This window comes from Peromyscus maniculatus, chromosome 1 (genome assembly GCF_049852395.1).
Source record: "Peromyscus maniculatus bairdii isolate BWxNUB_F1_BW_parent chromosome 1, HU_Pman_BW_mat_3.1, whole genome shotgun sequence".
NCBI lineage: Eukaryota > Metazoa > Chordata > Mammalia > Rodentia > Cricetidae > Peromyscus > Peromyscus maniculatus.
The window spans coordinates 6,150,284-6,172,819 of NC_134852.1; the positions used below are offsets into that span (position 1 = coordinate 6,150,284).

Genomic DNA, 22,536 nt, shown 5'->3' on the forward strand with positions numbered 1-22,536 from the left:
TGTGGCCAAGTTTGTGGTCGATTTTAGAGAAAGTTCCATGGGGGTGCTGAGAAGAAGGTATATTCTTTCTTGTTAGGATGGAATGTTCTGTAGATATCTATTAGGTCCAATTTGGTCATGACATCAGTTAAGTCCTTTATTTCTCTGTTAAGTTTCGATTTGGGAGATCTGTCCACTGGCGAAAGTTGGGTGTTGAGATCTCCCACTATTAATGTGTGGGGTTTTATATGTGGTTTAAGCTTTAGTAATGTTTCTTTTACATATGTGGGTGCCCTTTTGTTTCGGGCATATATGTTCAGAATTGAAACTTCATCTTGATCGATCTTTCCTGTGATGATTATGTAATGTCCTTCTTGATCTCTTTTGATTGATTTTAGTTTGAAGTCTATTTTGTTGGATATCAGGATGGCTACCCTGCTTGTTTCTTTTTTTTTTTCTTTTTTTTTGGTTTTTCGAGACAGGGTTTCTCTGTGTAGCTTTGCGCCTTTCCTGGAACTCGCTTTGGAGACCAGGTTGGCCTCGAACTCACCCTGCTTGTTTCTTAAGACTATTTGATTGAAAAGTCTTTTCCCAGCCTTTTATTGTTAGGTAGTGTCTGTCTTTGAATTTGAGATGTGTTTCTTGTATGCAGCAGAAAGATGGGTCCTGCTTTCGTATCCATTCTGTAAGTCTATGTCTCTTTATAGGTGAATTAAGTCCGTTGATATTAAGGGATATTAATGACCAGTGATTCTTCCTCCCTTTATTTTTGGTGGTAGTGTGTGTGTACTTCTCTTCTTTGAGGTTTACTGTTGTGGCTTTATCTATTGCCTGTGTTTTTGAGTGTGTATCTGACTTCCCTCGGTTGGTATTTTCCTTCTAGTGCTTTCTGTAGGGCTGGGTTTGTGGATAGGTATTGTTTAAATCTGGCTTTGTCTTCTAATGTCTTGTTCCTTCCGTCTATGATGATTGAAAGTTTTGCTGGGTATATTAGTCTGGGCTGACATCCATGGTCTCTTAGTGTCTGCATTACATCTGTCCAGGTCCTTCTGGCTTTCAAAGTCTCCATTGAGAAATCGGGTGTTATTCTGATGGGTTTACCTTTATAGGTCACTTGGCCTTTTTCCTTGGCTGCTCTTAATATTCTTTCTTTATTCTGTACATTTAGTTGTTTAATTATTATGTGTCGAGGGGATTTTTTTGGGGGGTCTAGTCTGTTTGGTGTTCTATAGGCTTCTTGTATCTTCATAGGCATTTCCTTCTTTAAGTTGGGAAAGTTTTCTTCTATAATTTTGTTTAATATTTTTTCTGTGCCTTTGAGTTGGTATTCTTCACCTTCTTCTATCCCTATAATTCATAGGTTTGGTCTTTTCATGGTGTCCCAAATTTCTTGGACATTTTGGTTCATAACTTTGTTGGCTTTAGTGTTTCCTTCGACTGATGAAACTATTTCTTCTACTGTGTCTTCAATGCCAGAAATCCTCTCTTCCATCTCTTGCATTCTGTTGGTTATACTTGCATCTGAAGTTCCCAGTCTTTTACTCAGGTTTTCTATTTCCAGCATTCCCTCTGTTTGTGTCTTCTTTATTTTTCCAATTTCCCTTTTCAGGACTTGGACTGTTTCCTTTGTTTGTTTCATTACTTTTTCATGATTTTCTTTCAGTGCTTTATTGTTTTCTTGCAGGACTTTATTGTTTTCTTCCAGGAGTTTATTGTTTTCTTGGAGGGCTTTATTGTTTTCTTGGAGGGCTTCATTGTTTTCTTCTAATTTGTTTGCCCTTTCCTCTAGTTGTGTACAGCATTCTTCCAATTTTCTTGTCTTTTCCTCTACACAAGCCTCTACCTTCTTCATGAAGTTATTCATAAGGCTACTTTCTTCTGCTTCTTCCAATTTTTGGTGTTCAGGTCTAGATGTTGGAGGGGGGTTAGGTTCTGGTGATGCTGTATTGCTCTTCATTTTGTTGTATGTACTTCTGCCTTGATGTCTGCCCATCTCCTCGTGGTTCCTTCTTGGTCTTATCAGTGTACTTGTGTCAGAAAGAGCTGACAGATTCAGGAAGTCTCTCTCTTGTCCAAAAGGGAGTTCTCTTGTCCAACTCTCTGGTCCAGAAGGGAAGTCGGGGGCAGGATGGGAGCTTGGGGCCGGTCTCTAATTCTCAGGAAGTGGCTGGGGTCTCACGCAGATGGGTGTGGGGGCAGGGCACGGGGATTGCAGGGGCTGTCAGGGGGCTTGGAGAAGGGGATCCCTCCTGGTGGGGCTAGAAGGGGACCCGCCCGGTGGCCAGAGCCTGTAGCCAAGTTGGGCAGGTCTTCCCGGAGTGGCTGGTGCCCAGGCATGGGGTCCAGGTTGGAGCCGGATACTCACCTCTGTTCCAGAAGGGAAGTTGGGGGCAGGATGGGAGCTGGGGGCCGGTCTCTAAGTCTCAGGAAGTGGCTGGGGTCTCGGGCAGATGGGCGTGGGGGGCAGGGCGCGGAGATTGCAGGGGCTGCCAGGGGGGCTTGGAGCAGGGGATCCCTCCCGGTGGGGCTAGAAGGGGACCCGCCCAGTGGCTAGAGCCTGTTCTTCCCGGAGTGGCTGGTGCCCAGGGATAGGGTCCGGGTTGGACCTGGATACTCACCTCTGGTCCAGAAGGGAAGTCTGGGGCAGGATCGAACACTTTTTAAAATTTAAATAAAATTTTCATTTTATGCTAAATGATTCATTTATTTTCTGCATGCAGCAGAAAGTAGTCATAATTGAATACACCTTCTATAAATATGGAATAAATCTAATATGTCCAAATAAAAATCTTTCTTTCATATACTCATAGAAAATAAAAAATCCAAAAGATATATATATATATACACACACACAAATTCTCAAAAATATTGAATACTTCATACATGTTTTCTCATAAGTATATAATTTTTGTAAAACATTTCAAATTACTTTGGGATATTAGTAACTTTTATTTAAAATATCTAAATAGAAGTGCACTTAAGAGCACTTGCTTTTTCTCCAGAGGACCCAAGTTTAGTTGAAGCCCAACACTCATATGATGGCTCACAACCATCCTTAAGCACACATATGAATGGGGCACACATGCATGCAGGTAAATGATTCATAAAATTAGTAAATCTTTAAGAAATAGAAAATAAAGTATCTAGATAAAAAGTGTCGATATTGAGACAAACTATTCTGTACAACTATTATACTTAGGTGATGCAATTTTCTGAATATGGTGATAGAATTGTATTCTTTTATGATAAAATGATCCATGTGTCCTAATCTAAAATTCTATAAGAAAGGGTGGTTTGGAAGTTGTCAGGAAAAGAGCAACAATAAACAGCATAAACAGATGATTCTGAGTGGCAACCAACTGAATTGCTCATGAGATGTTCCAACTAGTCATAGAGTCAGTGCAGGGAACAGGTATTTAGTTCCCTCTTCTCAGGTGTACACTGAGTGTGGTGGCCCAGGGGAGCTTAGGAGGGCCATGTGGATGGGTTCCCACAGCCTGGAATCGTTCTCCCTAAAGGTGCATATATGCTGAGGGCACCAGCTTCCACTACAATCTATTCAACTCCTCTGTGATCTCAGCATTCTTACTCTCTGAGCTGGTAGAATTCAGAGACCACCCAGGTGTTGGTAAAGTGCTGCTTCCTCAGAGTGTCTCAAAAATAGAAACACTTGATGCTCAGGGCAAGTCCCTATTTCTTATCTCTAATGGACCCCATTGCATCTCTTCACAATCAGCCCCATACTCTCCCCAGGTCCAACCCATGTTAGGGATTGAACTTAGCTGACAAAGCCTGTTCTCCAACCACCTCTCACATAGAACCTAGGAAAGGCTGGTTAAAGTAGGAGGTTGCATCTTACAGAGTTTGATGTAGTGGTAACTCTCAACAAAAGATCCAAAAGATTTTCAAGGAGAGTATGCATGCAGAAGTGGATTCTAAACTGTTGGGTTTTCATATACTTTCTTGTCAACCTAATACTTTCCTCATATTAATTTCAGACCCTAAGGTCAGTGAGTAAATAAAATGTTCCTTCTCTTGCCATTTTGTAACTCTTATAAATCACAGCTGTAAGAGATGTGGGACAGGACATAGATGGCTAGAGACTGTCACTGGTCTAAGATCTGCCTGATAGGAGCCTTAACGGTCACATCTATATATTCTCCTTGTTTGGGGTGCAGAAGGCATTCAGAACAAGTAGGAGTCATTCATGGCTGTCACTTTGTACAAGGAGTGCAAATCAACACAGACTCAGTCTCTGAATGTCACCCTGAAGGCTAATGTCAAAGAAAACATGGAGAATTCTTGCTGATGCTGCTGTGCTATAATTCTAGAAATTACACATGGGTGTCAACAGCTCTCGTTTCTAGACAGAGAAACTATATACCAGGTTCCATAATTAACAAAGCAAGGTCAATTCCTATCATTGGAACACTGTGGGATGTGAACTCTTAGATGAATCCTTTGAATGGAGAAAATAGAGAGTAAAGACAGACTGATCTATACCCATCCTTTTTAATTTGCACTTCAATGTACTCAAGAGCTTTTGATATTGATTGGGGTCCTTGCATATGCTAGAGCCAGCAAACAGAACAATTGGCATGAGGCAAGAAGGAAATCCCATTCAGCATAGCTTAGTTGTCCACTGCTGATTGAAACCATTAGAGTCTGACCATGAGCCATTTATTGTGAGCTTATTTAAGCACAGTACAAATTGGAGTGAAAATCTTGGTGTGGTACAATCATGTGTACACAAGGAGGTATCATTTTATTTAAACTCAACTCAAAGTGCAAGTCATTTCTTTCAAGAAGATAGGTTTTAGAGAAAGGTTACTTGTATTATCTTAAGGAATTAAGAAAGTATCTTGAATGGCCTCAGTCATACAGATAGGATAGTGTTTATTTGGGTCATTAGCCACCTCTGGTCTTGGTTGTAGCATCTGGGAGAGCCCCTGGCTGAAATAATGGAAATGTCATATAGACTATTAGTGAGCTATATTCTGATTTGGGAGCTTGATTTGGCCAGGGCCTATAGGCATTATAAATAATCAGGTTATTAATCATCTCCAACCCTGTCCTTCTGGGTGAAAAAAATAGATTATACAAAGTTTTCCTTGAAATGACAACCCTGCATGTTTCACACTCCTGTTTTTGTTTTTTGTTTTGTTTTGTTTTCTGTAAACACAAGGACTTTTGTGTTCCCAACAATATTTACCTTGAATTTCCTGGATGCCAGTGAAGGGCTTAGGATGGGCATTTCTCAAGACAATCTCATTGGCCAAAACCACAGTGAAGGGTGAATACTACTCTGAATGATCCTCCTTAAGGATCACTCATTCATTGCTAAATAAAAAAATTCTCTTCAGAAAGGATGCTGAGTGACATTTAAGTTAGAGAGGATAGGACAAGGGTACCTTTTGAGAGACAGTGAGCTTCACATGGCACAAGGATATAAACACTAGTTTGGAGATGAATCTTGAATACTATAGCAACTTTTGGTCTCTTTAAAGTGTTCTGTCGAAAGCTGGGATTCAAGATGGCGGAGACAAGCAGAAGCAGGTAGGCCTGTGGCAGCGGCCCACGGAGGTAGATGGGTCTGGCAGCAGTGGCTGACAGGGATATTTAGGCCCAGCGGTAGCTGGCAGAGACATTCATGCCCAGCGGCAGCCCACAGAGGTGTACAGGCCCTGCGGCATTGATAAGCAGACGGAGGTGGACAGGACCAGCGGCGGCGACTGACAGAGACATTCAGGCCTGGCGGCGGCCCACAGAGGTGCACAGGCCACGCAGCGGAGACAGGCGGACGCAGGTCGGCAACTTGCGGAGGTGGAAGGGCCCGGTGGCAGCGGCCTACAGGCACATACAGGCCCAGCGGTGGAGACAAGTGGATGCAGGTGGGCTTGTGGCGGTGGGCCACAGGGGTGGACAGGCCTGGGGATGGAGAGGGGCGGACACAGCTTGGAACGGGGACGCCCCTAGCCCCAACACCTGGGGAAGAGGCTATCTCCGTGGGTTGGAACCAGGGCGAGTCTGGACACTCCATCTGGGGACAACCCAGGGCCCAACTGCTGATCCTGTGAAACCCAACAACTTGGAAGTGTTGGTGAGACTACCCTGCTCCGCTGAAACCCATCTGGGAGAGGATTCAGATGCCTACAGTTTGAAGTCTGAAGAAACAAGATCAGCTGAGGAGTTGACAAATGAACAAAACGTGACCTGGGAACACAGAAGAAGGCGCTACCCAGTCACCAAACCAGATCACAAGAATCATAAGTATATAATTCACTGACTGAAATCAGCTGTCCCTGAAGAAACAGCCCAATAGCACCAATTTAACCATGAACCCCTACTAAACCAAGACTAAAAACTAGAACAAGAGAGGCACTCTCAGACACAGACACCACCTGCACTGCACAGAGGAAAAGATGAGTAGAAGCCAGTGCAAAAATACAGGCAACAACATAAAGACCTATATGGCAACATCAGAACCTAGTGATTCTACACCTGCAAGACCTAAACATACCATGACAGAAGAAACAGAAGAGATCAACCCTAAAAATGACTTTAAGAAGATGATAGAGGCCCTTAAAGAAGAAATAAAACATTCCCTCAATGAGGAAATAAAAACTTTCCTTAAAGAGGAAATGAAAAACTACCTTAAAGAGGAAATAAAAACTTTCCTTAAAGAGGAAATGAAAAACTCTCTTAAAGAGGAAATAAAAACTTCCCTTAAAGAGGAAATGAAAAACTCCATTAGAGAGGAAATTAAAAACTCCCTTAAAGAAATGGAAGAAAAAACGAACAAAAAATGGGAAGAAATCAAATCAAGCCAAGAAAAAGCAATTAAACAGATGAAAGAAACATTCCAAGATCTGAAAAATGAATTTGAGACAATAAAGAAAACACATGCTGAGGGAATGCTGGAAATAGAAATCCTGACAAAACGAACAGGAACTACAGAAACGAGCATAACCAACCGATTGCAAGAGATGGAACAGAGAATCTCTGACACTGAAGACATGATAGAGAAAATAGATTCGTCAGTCAAAGAAAACACTAAAGACAAAAAAGTGATAACACAAAATGTCCAGGAAATTTGGGACACCATGAAAAGACCAAACCTAAGAATAATAGGGATAGAAGAAGGAGAAGAATACCAACTCAAAGGCACAGAAAATATATTCAACAAAATTATAGAAGAAAACTTTCCTAACCTAAAGAAAGAAATACATATGAAGATACAAGAAGCTTACAGAACACTGAATAGGCTGGATCCAAAAAAAAAGTCCCCTCGCCACATAATAATCAAAACACTAAACACACAGAACAAAGAAAAAATATTAAGAGCCACAAAGGAAAAAGACCAAGTAACATATAAAGGTAAACCCATCAGAATAACACCAGACTACTCAATAGAGACTATGAAAGCTAGAAGATCATGGACAAATCTCATGCAGACACTAAGAGACCACGGATGCCAACCCAGACTATTATACCCAGCAAAACTCTTAATCACCATAGGCAGAGTAAACAAAATATTCCAGGATAAAACTAGATTTAATCAATACTTGTCTACAAACCCAGCCCTACAGAAAGCACTAGAAGGGAAAATTCAACCCAAAGAAGCTAAACACATCCATGAAAAATCAAGCAATAGATAATCCCACACCAACATACACCACAGAAGAAACAAGCTGGTGTAGCTATCCTAATATCTAGAGAAAAAGGATGTTTCAAAAGAGAAGAAGTCTTGTGGCAATGCCTCAGTGGTCCAGGTAACTACCAGAACTCGGAAAAGTTGGTTGAATTTGGGATTGACTGGGAGGCCAAAGATTTAAAAAGCAGAAGATTCTCTCAAGACACAAGTTGTGTGATAATAGTGTGTTTTGTGTGTGTGAATGAGAATTTGTAAATGTTGAATTCTAGGCTTCGACAATCATTGTCAGTGCAGATTAAGCTGCAAGTATTTATGCTTTAAAACTTAAATTATAGCCGGGCGGTGGTGGCGCACGCCTTTAATCCCAGCACTCGGGAGGCAGAGGCAGGCAGATCTCTGTGAGTTCGAGGCCAGCCTGGACTACCAAGTGAGTCCCAGGAAAGGCGCAAAGCTACACAGAGAAATCCTGTCTTGAAAAACCAAAAAAAAAAAAAAAAAAAAAAAAAAAAAACTTAAATTATAAAGCTAGTTACGTCTTTCTTTTTTTTTTTTTTAAAGAAGAGGTGAATTTTTTTTAAAGATTTATTTATTTGTTATGTATACAGTATTCTGCCTGCATGTGACCCTGCAGACCAGAAGAGGGCGCCAGATCTCATTACAGATGGTTGTGAGCCACCATGTGGTTGCTGGGAATTGAACTCAGGACCTTTGGAAGAGCAGCCAGTGCTCTTAACCGCTGAGCCATCTCTCCAGCCCTAGTTACGTCTTTCTAATAACTAGTTTTAATGTTTATGAGCAGATTTTACCTACATTACCTTTTCAGGATGTTGAGAAAGATGCATTACAAGCAAAGTCTGGAGGCTGGGGGCTATGATGGTTTTGAGGAAGAGGTCTTGGTGGACTCTTTCATAGAGCAAAGGGAAGCAATACCTTCTGGGAAATGAGCTAAGTTTTAATCTAGTCTTTAGGATTAGAAGTCAAAAACAAAAATATTAAGGAAAGGAAAACCTAATTGATCTTTGAAGTATTGTTATATGGAATTGAGTGGGACTTTTGAGGCCTTTCTTCCAGAAAACAAGGACTTGGTTGTCAGGCCTATATTAGGCCTAAACCTTGGTGCCATGTAGTTGTACTTAAATCATTTCAATGGAAAGTGTCTTAGTGATTGGAACTTCTAGTGCAGTTTGGAGTTCTTCCATTTGAAAAATGTGATATTTGCATGGGATTGTTTGAATCTTGTTTTCTAGTCCCTCCCCATCACCACCCTCATAGTCTGAAGGTAGATTTTTCTCTTGATAAAGGAACAAAAAAGGTGAACATCTTGTTTGTAAATAGGTATCTAGTAACTAGTGGTAAACTTAAAATGGTAGAATTCTTTAAAGCCTAATTCTAGATAGCCTTAAGAAAATATATCTTAATTACTTTTGAACCTATATTCACCTTGTTTTTTTCAAATATCTTAAGTTATATTTTCTTTTTCAGAGCTGCTTCTTATTTGGGGCTACTTTTTTTTTAATTGAGGCGTAATTCATAAAAGGGTATATTGTTTTGATGAGTCTTTTTACAACTGTGGCTGGATGTCTTTCTTTAGTCTTCCAAGAAGGGCCATTTTACTTTTTTAGAGTTACTTTTTAAAGTCATGAGGTCAACAACTTGGGCTACTATGCATGTAAGTGCTAATGCAAATTAAAACCCAAGTTGACCTCCAGCAGCAGTTCATTCTATGTTGACAGTGAGAGAACACTTTGCCTGTTAGGATACTGTTACTCGTGGACTGAAATGCTGAAGAAACCCCTCCCCCTATTTTGTTCTTTTGCAAAAATCAAGGTATATTCTAGGGTTTCCTGGTTGACCTCAACAGATAAACTGAGATGATAGTCTTAGTTCAGAAATGATCTGAATGTAGATTTACAGTCTTCGTGTACAGCTGGCTAAGTGAGATCGCTTTCACAGTTCTGCATGTATCCCATCGGCTCCCCATTAGTCACTGAACTCTTAAAACTGGTATTGTAACATTATTACAATGTTTTGCGCCAATTTTATAAACTTTACAGTGCAATATGTGTTCCTTTTCTGAGGCAAACCAAAGGTATATTTCTCAAGGTTCTGCTGCTATCAGCAGTGTTGATGGAGGATTTTTTATACATTTGTAATAGATAGAAATAAACCAGAAAAAAAGAAGAAAAAAAAAGTGGTGGAGGAAAAGGTGTACACTGCAAGAATACTCAAAAGGGCTGAGAGTTGCAAACGCCAAGATTGGCTTTGCATAGTAAATGGAATAGAACAGCTCTGAACTATAGTTTACTTTTCCTGGTTTGGTCTGACAGAATGATTGAATGCTTTTGTACGAAAATCAGGGCCTTAAAAACAAGGATTTGGTGAGATTGTAAAATGGTGTGCCACTTTGGCAAAACAGTCTGGTGGTTGGTCAAAATGCAAAACATTGTTACTCTGTTACTCAACAATTCTACCCTTAGGAATATAACCTCAAACTACTGAAAATGTGCACCTATGAAACATGTACATGAAGGTTTACAGCAGTGTGTTGCTAATAGTAAAAAAGTTAAAACAACTCAAATAGCTATCAAATACTGGAGAGAAATAAAATGTGGCTTATTCATACAATAGAATATTATTAAGACATAAAAATGAATGAGAAACTGACAGATTAAATGACTTTGGTGAACCTTCATAATTTCATTTGTAGATCTTTCCATTTCTAATTTATAAATACATTTGGGGTTATAAATTATAAATGTACTGCCTCCTGTCAACATTGTATACTTCTATTTGATGATTTCTGTGTCAAATATTATATGGAAATGTTTCCAAGTATTTTCTGTATTAACTGTGAATGAATAGAACAAAATAAATTGCCTGTGATGGAGTAAAAAAAATATTAAAAAAAATAAAAATAAAAAAAATAAAGTGTTCTGTCCCAGCTCCAAGAGCTGGGTTTAGGATTCTGATCATTGATGCATTGAGAAAATGACTCTGCCTCTTTGGACAGAGGTACTGTCTACCATATTCCATGATTGAAACAGCAGTGTAATATACCTGAAGATAGCTTAAGTCTTGCTTATACTGAGAGGCAAGTAGTTGCAGCCAGCTAGAGAGGAGAGATGAAGGGATGGCAGCTTGATTCTGAGATGAGACCTCACAGAGGGCTGTCTCTGGGGACCTGGGTACTCTCTTTCTGCTCTGCCATTTCATTGCTCTTCTCCCCTCTTTTGTAATTGAGATTCTCAACCCACCTGCAGGCTTCTACCTACAGGGCCTTAAAGAGAATGGGTCTCTGACTGAGACATGGCTTCACCCCCATGGTCAGTATTTCCAGTTGTTACTGGGGACCAGTCACATGGAGAAGCATGTGTAGTAGCACACGTAGGAAATTCCCACATGGCTCATGGCAAAGTTAGCATTAGAGAACCCAAACTGAAACTGCCAGTCAGGGCTGTGGAAGAAGTCACATCTTGTTTGTTTGGACAGATTGAATCTGTCATAGCTGGTGTCAAAACCACATTGAAAGGTCAGATTTTCCCCAGTGGCCAGGATAGAGCCTTGGCAGTTTAACAAGGAGGGCTTCTTACATAGCCCTAGAGGGATGTCAGGTTGTCTATTGAAGATATTGTTCCTTCCAAATATCTGTCCTCTCCATGTAGCCTGCAGTTGTCATTGTATCTCACACTCTGGCACTCTAGCTCAGATTGGAACCCCCTCAGCCACATGCCACATCAGTGCAAGGCTTATGGAAAAGAGTTTAAGGAATTAAGAAAAATTATAGAGTCATTGATGGGGCTTTCTCAGTCATATTTGTTTTTACAGGACTCACTTCATTCTGACCACAATTGTGGGTTTCTCTAGTAGTAGACAAAACATCTGAATGTCCCCAGGCCACTGGGATTACAAGGACTATAGAGAACAGGGCCTGGGTCTGCCTACTAGAAGTCTCCTGTGAGTCCAAAATCCTGGAGAGCTCTTGTTCTCCTTGCTTGGTCAGAGGAAACCCATCATACCTCAGCTGTGAGAAATACTGGAGGATCCTGTCATCTCCCTAGCTCACCACAGGGATTTTCTGCATTGATAGGCTATGTCCACTGTAAAATTATCAGATAGAAGGTGAGAGTATGTCAAGTAGGGTCACAAAGCCTCTCCCACATCATTCAGGAATGTCTGTGAGAAGGGAACATCACTAAACACAGACCTATTTCTGAGGAAAAATCTTGGGCTTGGACGCCTGAGTATCTTCTCCCCTGTCACCACCAGCTCCATGGCATCACTGTGCTCTGACCAGACATTAGGGCTATGAAAGTAACAATAATATTTTCCTGTTTGTTGCTGTATCATTTATGGGATGAAGAACCTGACCTTGTTCCTAGTCTCCAATGGACTCTGTCTATCCCAAGGGCCTCTGTTTCTCTTATTATTCAGAGTATATAGTCCATATGGTCACTGGTTTCAGTGAGATGATCACAAAGACTGGATCAGCCCTGATGATGGAAATGAGATGTACCTAAAAGGAAGCACAAGAGACCATCATTCTGTTTGAACAGTAGCACAGAGAAGGTCACATATAGTGATGACACATGATAAGATTCTGACTAGCAAAATTCATATGTGGTGCCATATTAAGACCTATTTTTTCTTGACTATCCAAGGGTTCCCTTTGACTACCTTCCCTTGGATTCCTTATCATGAATTCTATTGTTTGCCATCCCCATGTCAATAGGTTTAGGAACCTGTCTTCCTTCACCTATCTGGCACAGAGAACCTGCATCCGGCTCACCATTATTTAATTAAATTCTTGGGCTTCCTCTTCTCATACTAGGGGCTACAGGACATCATTGAGTTCTGACACCCGTGGGCTGCTTCAATATTATGCATAACATTTGAATGTCCACCTCAACCTGAGGGTCACAAGGCCTATAAGGAATAGGCCCCTGGACCACCTAGTGTATAAATATTAGGGGGAGACATTATGGGGTAAGGGAGAAACTTGGTGCTAGGGAAATTCTCAGGAATCCACAAGGATGACCTCAGATTAGACAACTAGCAATAGTGGAGAGGGTACCTGAATTGGCCTTCCCTGGTGATCAGATTAGTGAATACCCTAACTGTCATCATAGAGCCTTCATCAAGTAACTGATGGGAACAGATACAGCAATCCACAGGCAAGTGCCAGGCTGAACTCCGGGAGTGCAGTCAAAGAGAGGGAAGAGGGATTCTATGAGCAATGGGAGTAAAGATCATTAAATCTACAGAAACAGCAGAACCAAGCTCAAAGGAACTCATGAACTTTAGACTGACAAATGTAGAATGTGCATGAGATGCATGAGACCAGACTATGCCCTCTGCATATGGGAGACAGTTCTGTAGCTTGGTTTGTCTGAGGGGCCCCTCGCAGTGGGATTAGGCTCTATCCCTGGTGCATGAGCTGGCTTTCTGGATCACATTACCTATGGTTGGAAGCCTTTCTCACCCTTGATGCAGGGAGCAGGGGCTTGGTCCTACCTCGACTGAATATAGCAGGATTTGCTGTTCCCCCATGGGAGGAAGGAGTGGAGGGTGAGCCCAGGGAAGGTCGGAGGTGGAGTGAGAAGAGAGATGAGAGGGGCATCTGTAGTTGGTATGTAAAATGAATAAAAACATAATAATTTAAAATGAATAAATAAAAGATAAAAATAGCTGAAGCTTGTGGTTTTCATTTATAATAGTATATATAATAATTTATTACAATTTTTATATATTCCTTGACCCTTTTTATTTTTCTGTTTCTTAATTAAAAATAGATTTTTCTTGTACAATATATTCTAATTATGATTTCCCACTCTAGAGCTCCTCCAAGATTCTCCACACCACAACACCTATCCACATCCATATCCTGTTTTTATCTCCATCCTTAGAAAGCAAAATGTCATCTAAAAAGTAAATAAAATAAAATAAGGTGAGAGGAAATAAATAAATAAAGGCAAACAATAATAGGATTACACAAACAGAAGTATGTACCAAAGCATAAGTAAAGAAATATATGTAGACAGTGAGAAACACACATTTGCACACACATAAATACGACAAAAACAGAAAACAGGAAATCATAATATATAAGCAAAAGACATGAAACACAAAAAAAAAAAACCTGTGCAGACACACACACATGACAAAAACACTCCAAAAACAGCATTGAGTACATTTTTTGTTGGCAATGTACTGCTAGACATGGATCCTACATTTAAGTGTGGTTTATATATCAAGTGAAAAAACAGTTTTTCTTTTGCAAGTGGTTATGATTTGCAAGTGGCTTCTTGTTTAGGACTGCGGTCTTATGTCCATATACCATCTCAGCACTGGGACACTATTTGGCTTAGACTTGTGCATGCTGCCACAGTCTCCGGGAGTCAATATCTGTAACACTGTGTTGTGTCTGGATGACAGTGTTTCCTTTGTTCCATCTCCCCTGGCTCTTACAGTCTTCCCATCTCCTCTTTCTCAGAGTTCTGAGAGCCCAGAGGGAAGGGATTTGATGGATACATTCCATTAAGGATTTCAAGGTCCCTCTCTGCACATTGTCCAGTTATAGGGCTCTGTATTAGTTCCTATATTCTGCAAAAAGAAGTCTCTGATGATGGCTGAAAAAGATAGTGATCTGTGAATATAGCAGAATGTTGTTCAGAGTCATTTTATTGCTATGCTCTGCCCGAGTCCAACTCCAGTGGGGTTCAGGTCCCAAAGAGGAGGTGTGGAGACTCTGAGGGGAAGGAGGAGTCTGACATTATCTGTTGATGCATCAGGATGGCACTCCTAATTGAAAAAGGGTAAACCTTTTATACTCAATAGTTTAGGCACAGACAAGATTGAAAACAGGCTTAATTATTCAGTGACAAAAGCAGTTATTAACTTTACTCTAGAAACAAAAGCAATACACTCAGCAACTAAGTGCCTATTGTTCCCAAAGGTTCAGTAACTATTCAATGCACATTCTTATATTAATGTAAGGGCCACAAGTTCCTCCTCACTGCAATAAGGAAAATGACTGCTTTTAGCAAGCAAGAATTTTATTCAAGCCCTTGAGAGGGAATGGAGGTCTCATTCAAATGCTTGACTTTTGGAAAAGGACTTCCTCTGGAGACCAGACATTCCACTACAATTTAAGAACAATATTCTTTTCTCAAGGGACATGATGCAGCATAAGCACTGAGTTATTTCCTAATTGCCTTCCTTTTTGTCTTGGTGTTAGTATATGGATCTGTTCTTCTCACATGTTCCAAAAATGGAAGGTCCTGCTATCTTACTCTTTTTCTATTATACTGTACATTCTGATTCCTGTATACTTATTAACTGAACTCTTGCTCTTAATGACCTTAGACTCTGGATCAAGAGTGTACAGTTTTCATCCTTGTGGTCAAATTTGTCCAGTTAGTAAATCTCTAACTTGCTTTGTCTTGGTGTAATCCAGAGAGCACAGAGGGATTCCTGTGGGTAAAGTCATCCATCATACTATATGGCTCCATGGTCTTGGGGATTCTTTTCCAAAAGGAATTTATTTTATTTAAAGAGGCTCCTATTTTATACATTTTAATTATTCCTCAAAGCCCCCACAAAATTTCCAAATGAAGAGGCATAAATGAAAGTAAAAAGGTGCTGAAATTGTCATTCACAATGTCAAAGTGCTGGGATTTTTCAAGTATCAATGCTCACCATGCAGTACACACAACTGTTCCTTTGAAACAAGAGGAGTATAGCTCCATTTCCTATTTTGCCTCAGGTTGTTGGCCACCTGCAAAATATTAGTGCTGAGATTTGTGGGTGTTTTTATCTCAGTTTCCATGGGTGCCAGGGTGTAACCATTGCTATATGACCATGACTTGGAGGGTGTGAAGGTTAATCTGGTCCAAATTGGAATCTTCACTCTATAACATTCCTCACCTTCTGATTACGCACTTCTCAGGGAATCATAAATGCCACAGTGAATGTTGAACTGGATTTGTGAGACATTAAAACAGTATGTGACAAGAAAGTGCACTTGCAGTTAACCACAATGAGAATTTATAGAAATCACTCTTGCTAGCTAAGAAAAGCAAGCCAGGCTGAATGCATGCTCAGGAGACTGATTTCTGCAAGTATTTTACTTATTGTCCTGAAGTCTGCATAGGTTTCAATTGTAACACACATGACAATTTAACAGACACATTGATGTCTGGGATTGGATTGAGTTAGGCATCAAGTATCATTGATATTCATATGGAAGCTCAGACTTCCCTTCAGAGAACATCATATTTCAAAAATACTATATATTACATATATTATATATATATTACTTTAATTATTCTTGCCTCACTGACTTCTATCTCCCTTGTATCCCTAGCAACTCACATCTCATTCCTACAATTCTCATTTCCTCATCTGTGTCTTTATGTTTTGTTATTTTTCACTGACTTTAACTGAGGATATCTATATGCACATGGGTTAGGTACCATAGGAATCTGACAGGACTCACTGGTGAGTGTACAACTGAAGACAATGAGTGTCCACCAAGAAATTTCCATGAGTAACTAACTGAAAAACATACAGAGTCAAATGACTCCTTACCTGACCCATAATTGACCACTGACTGGATCAGACAATTATAGGACTAGGTAGGCTGCCTAGTTCACATTTTTTATGGATTTATTTTGCCTAGAAGATATTATTTGGCCACCATTATCCCAATATTTTGCCTCTTACATTCCTTCTTCTCTTCCATGATGTTGAAATGTAGCAATATCCACCATGAATTTATTCCCACACACATACCCAAATGACAGAAATGCAGGTCATCATTCATCAGGCCAGTTGTCCTACCAACTGCCTCTATCTTTTGTTCTGTCATGTCCTCATATGGTTTCCTTCAAATAGAAAGCCAATCCAATCTAATTATTTGAATTTATATACCACATCAATTTCTGATTCATTTAACATATTGTCAATTGTGATAAGAAACATCTACTGTTCAAGTGTAGTTAGTTCTTATTATTTTTAAAATATATTTTTAATTGAAATAGAATTACATCAATTTCCCTCTCCTTGCCTGCCCTCCAGCCAATCCCAGATACCCTCCCTCCAAGTTCTCACACACCTCCAACTGTTTTTTATTTGCTTACTATAATTATTGTATATGTATGTGCACAAATATATAGATATAAACTGATGAGTCAGTCTGTTTTTGTTGTGTGTGTGTTTATGTCTTCAGCAGATCAATCTCTCATCATGAATTCCTGTCTTTAAAACAAGTGGAGGCCATCACAAAAAATCACAACTGGACACAGGAGTAGAGATCAATGAATTGTGGCGAGTCCAGCCCTAACAGATACATTTACATCATAGCTCCTAAATCTCAGGCCTATGGAACATTAGAGAGGAGGGTAGAGAAAGATTGTTAGTGCCACAATACCAATAAGTCTTTGGGTGAACAATTTCTCCTAGAAATGTATAAAGAAATGAATTATGTATTTTCCACAGAAGCAAACAAAACCTGAACAATGTAGTGTCAGTGAACATACTAATGTGAAAAGTGATTATTTTCATGAGTTTCCATACTTAGACAAATAACTCCCATCAATTAGTGACCACTAAAAGAAGAATAATTATTCTCTCTCATTCATGAGTTGCTTTATCAGTTGTTTTGGAGAGAGTGGTTAGTCCTTTAAATGTTCAGAAAAATACATTACCATTCTACAAGCCAATCATTGTCTTACACATTCAGGAAAATATATTCACACTGTACCTACTTAATTGTGTCACCAATATAATATTATAACTTCTTGTGGGTTATTTGTTTGTTTTGTTGTAAAACAATGGACTAATTAACAGGTAAGCATAGTTCTTACCCATCAGTACAGAAGCTTCTCTTTGTAGGAGACAGAGACCATTACAGAAATATACAATTATTCAAATTGCAGAGAACAACTGATTGGGGATGAACATTCCCAACTGATACACCTCCTATACAGCATCTGTTCCTATGTCTCAGGGAACACTGAAGAAGAGGGATCAGAAAGATTTTCAAAGCCATAAGACCTTGAAATATTCTGTGAGATTGTGTGCCCTAGAAATGACAGGGAAGATACACCCATTGAAAATAACATTAAGCCTCCCTAAACAAGACCAAAACAAGGACAACACCAGTAAACATGCTAACAGGGAAAATGTTTCTATTCTGGAGGTAGTAGTCACATTTGATGAAATATTTCACTAGATTTTATGAATAAACTAAATTTACACTTAAACTATTTCATTGCAATAAAATAAGAAGTCACATAGAATGGTAAACTTGAAAAAGAAAACACCAAACTGATTCTCCCACACCTCTGGCAGAAGTCTTCTACCCCATGAGAAACCAGGCCAGCATCCTAAAAGCTAGATAGGCCACCATCCCACCCAGCCCTCCCCTGCCCTACCCAGCATAACCACAATTGCTCCTCCTGTCTTTGTCACCAGATACTGAATCACACTCCTGGAGAAAATCTTCCACCTCTCAAAGGACTGTTCAGCATCCTGAAAACCAGGTAAGACTGCCTCCCACCCATTTCATTCCTGACTACATAACCCACCAACCCCTTCTCCCACTGCCACCAAATCTCAGCCCACATCTCCAGAGGAATGCTCCTCTCCCCCCAGAGGCCAGGCCAGCATCTTGAACTCTGGGTAATACTTCCCTTCACCCACCCACCCATGCTTGCTCAGCATAACTCCAACTGTCCCTCCTTTCCTCATCAACATTTCCTGGTCCATATCTCTGGCAGAACCATCAGAAGCCTGGCCAGAATTCTGATCCCCAGAAGCAAGACCAGCATTCTGAACTCCCAAAATCAGGACAGCTCCCTGAAGCCTCCTACCCAACCAGAAGCCAGGTCAACATCTGAAATCCAGAGGACCTTCTGCTAGATGACAGGGGACACACACACACACACACACACACACACACACACAGCAATAACTTCAGCCACAATCTTGGGCAACATACCCCTGCTGGACTAGAAGCCACCTAGGTCATCAAAAGTGCAACCCCCAATATAGGGAGATATGTGGCCCTCTAATGAACCACAGGACACAGGACACAGAAGACCAGAGACAAAACAGAAAATAAGGAAGAAAATACCCATCAAAGAAAGATAAATCTAGAATTTGGCACCTACGCCTATAATCACTGCAAATCCAGATGCCTAAAGGTACATGTAAGAACACAAACAACACCCAGGCTAATATGTCACCGCCTGAGACCAGCCATTTAACTACAACAAGCCATGCATATTCCCACACAGCAGAAGCTCTAGAAAATGATTTTAAAACAAACTTAATGATGGTGATAGAGGTTCTTAAAGAGGAGATGAAAAATTCCCTTAAAGAAATCAAAGAGAAGACAACCAAAATATTGGAGGAAATGAACATATCACTTAAAGAATGACAAGAAACCCAAACAACCCAAGCAGGTGAAGGAAACTATTCAACATGAAAATCAAAATAGAAGAAATAAAGAAAGCACAAACTGAGGGAATTCAGAAATGGAAAATCCGAGTAAGCAAACAGTAACTACAGGTGCAAGCTTCAGGAGTTGAAAGAGAGAATCTTAGGCATTTAAGATATAGTAGAAGAAATAGATTCATTGGCCAAAGAAAATGTTAGAGTTAAAAACCTCCTAATACACAACATCCAGGAAATATGGGACATTAAAAGACCAAAGCTAAGAATAATAAGGATAGAAAAAGGAGAGGAATCTCTGCTCAGAAAGCCAGAAAATAATATTTAACAAAATTTCCTAAAAGAAGAAAATTTCCCTAACCCAAAGAAGACATGCCCATGAAGGTAGAAAAAAAAGCTTACAGAATATCAAACAGATTGGATCAGAAAAGAAAATCTCCCCATCACATAATAATCAAAACACTAAATATAGATAGCAGAGAAAAATATTAAAAGCTGCAAGAGAAAAAGGCCAAGTAACATAAAAAGGCAAACCAATAAGAATCACATCCAGCTTCTCAGTGGATACTTTAAGAGCCAAAAAGGACAGATGTCTTACAGATTCTAAAAGACCATGGACACCAGCCCAGACTAATATACCGAAGAAAATTTTAAATCACTATAGATGGAGAAAGCAAGATATTTCACAACAAATTCAAATTTAAACAATATATATCCACAAATCCAGTCCAAAAGAAGGTTCTAAAAGGAAAATCCAACCCCATGAAGTTAACATCACCCATGTAAATATAGACAATAGTAATGTAAATATAGATAATTTTTTTACACCTAACACCAACTAAATCCAAAGAAGGGAAATACACACACACACACACACACACACACACACACACACACACACACAGCAACAATACTAACAAAATAATAACAGGAACAAACAATCCATGGTCATTAATATCCCTCAATATCAATGAATTCAATTCACCAATAAAAAGACACAAGCTAACAGAATTTATATTAAAACTGGATCCATTCTCCTGCTGCACACAGGAAATAGACCTCAACAGCAAAGATACACATTACTCAGAGTAAAGATTTGAAAAAACATTTTTCAATCAAATGGTCCTACCAGGCAATCAAATATAACTATCCTAATATTTAACAAAAGGTGCTTCAAACCAAAAATTAAACAAAAGAAATGTAGAAGGACAGTTCATACTCATCAAAGGAAAAATTAACCAAGATCTATGCCCTAAATGCAAGGGCACCACATCTGTAAAAGAAATATTGCTAAAGCATAAATCACACATCAAACCCTACACCTTAATAGTTAGAGGCTTTATCACTTCACTCACATAAAATACATACTCCAGACTTAAACTTAAAATAGAAATAATGAAAATAACAGGTATTGTGACATAAATGGACCTAACTGATATCTACAGAGTATTTCACAAAAACACGAAAGTATATGCCTTTTCTCAGTACCTCCTGTAATCTTCTCAAAAAATTGATCATGTACTTTGAAATAAATCAAGCCTCAAGATATACAAAAAAATTGAAATAAGCCCCTGTATGCTATCAGACCACCATGGATTACAGTTAGATTTCAGAAACAACAGGAGGCAAACATACTCATGGAAACTGAACAAATCCACTGAATTAACACGGGATGAAGGAGGAAATAAAGAAAGAAATCAACGACTTTTTAAAATTCATTGAAAATGAATATATTCAAACTTGTAAGATACAATGAAAGCAGTGTTAGAGGACAGTTCACCACACTAAGCTCTTTCAGAAAGAAATTAGAGAATTCTCATACCAGTGACTTAACAGGACACCTGGAAGCTCTAAAACAAAAATAAAGAGACACGCCCAAAAGGAGTAGGCAGCAGGAAATAGTCAATGGGTTGAAATCAGTAAAATAGGAGAATGATAAAAAAGAATCAATGAAACAAAGAGTTTGTTCTTTGAGAAAACCAACAAGACAGAGAAACATTTAACCAATCTAAATAAAAGGCAGAGAGAATATGCAAATTGAAAAAAAATCAGAAACATAAATGGCCACAACAGGCACTGAAGAAACCAAAAAAAATCATTAGATAATAGTTCATAAACTTGTACTCCACAAACTTGAAAAATCTAAAAGAAATGGACAATTCTCAATAGATACCACTTACCAAAGTTAAATAAAGGTCAAATAAACATTTTAAATAGACCTATATCACCCAAGAAAAATATGCACAATCATTAAAAGTCTCCTAACCAAAATAAAATGGTGAAATGGTTTCAGTGCAGGATTCTACCACAGCTTCAAAGAAGAGCTAATACCAACATTACTAAATCTTTTTACACAAAATAGAAACAGAATGAAACTTGCACAATTCATTGTAGGGTGCCACAGTCACCCTGATACACAAACTAAAATATATAAAGGACTCAAGAAACTAGACATAAAAAAACAGTTAATCCAATTAAAAACTGGGACACAGATCTAAACAGAGAATTCTCAAGAGAAGAATCTCAAATTGCTGAGACATACTTAAAGAAATGTTCAACATCCTTAGCCATGAGGGAAATGCAAATCAAGATGACTCTGAGGTTCCACCTTTCACCTGTCAGAATGTCTAAGATAAAAGAACCAAGTGACAGCTCATACTGGAGGGAATGTGGAGCAAAGGAATACTTCTCCATTGCTGGAAGGAGTGCAAACTTGTACAACCGCTTAGGAAATCAATATGGTGGTTTTTCAGAAAATTGGGAATGAATCTATGTCAAGACCCAGCTATACGACTTTTCAGCATATACTCAAATGATTCTCAATCATACCATGAACACTTGCTCAACTGTGTTCACAGCAGCTTTATCTGTAATAGCCAGAATGTGGAAGCAACCTCTATGTCCCTCAACTGAAGAACGGATAAAAAAAATGTGGTATATACACAAAGGAGTATTGCTCAGATGTTGTAAGAGTTTCCATGGTCATTGTGTCTCTTCACACCAATAAAAACATTGAGAAGGTGGAGATGGAAACATGAGGGATCAGGTGAGGATTTGGTGGGAAGGAGAGTGCTGAAAAAGCCAACTGGAAAGGTGGTCACACCAAGTTGAGGTAGAAACCTGGTGTAAGGGAAGTTCCCTGGAATATATCAGCATGAACCCAGCGAAGATTCCTAGAAAAAGGCAATTAAAGACATGTGCCACCATCATTCAGGTAACATAATTTTCATTTCCTATGCTCAGCTCACTTATTTATTACACTAAAAGCATTTAACAGACACTTGACAGATTTCAAGTGTGTGATACAGTGTTGTTGATCCAGAGGTGAGCAAAGAAAGGGAGGGGTGCTGGCCACAGGGAAACAGTGCTGATATATAAATGGATGGAATTGCAATAATTGTACACCATGATTTCTACAGTTCATATAGTTTTCATTGGAGATATTGGAG

General features: G+C 39.3%; 1 protein-coding gene across 8 annotated transcripts in view; it reads right to left on the reverse strand.

Moving 5' to 3' along the window:
* Positions 1-22,536, reverse strand: part of LOC102918165 (paired immunoglobulin-like receptor B) — a 52,829-nt gene that overhangs the window by 8,431 nt on the left and 21,862 nt on the right. For 2 of the 8 annotated variants that reach the window (XM_076568636.1, XM_076568628.1), the window contains exon 11: positions 2,485-2,635. The exons of 2 other annotated variants lie outside the window; for them this stretch is intronic. The gene's annotated coding sequence lies outside the window, so the exon portion shown is untranslated. Of the gene's footprint in view, positions 1-2,484; positions 2,636-4,643; positions 5,908-10,376; positions 12,147-22,536 lie in introns of those variants that run through there. 4 more of the 8 variants (XM_076568634.1, XM_076568625.1, XM_076568627.1 and 1 more) reach the window with 3 other exon arrangements.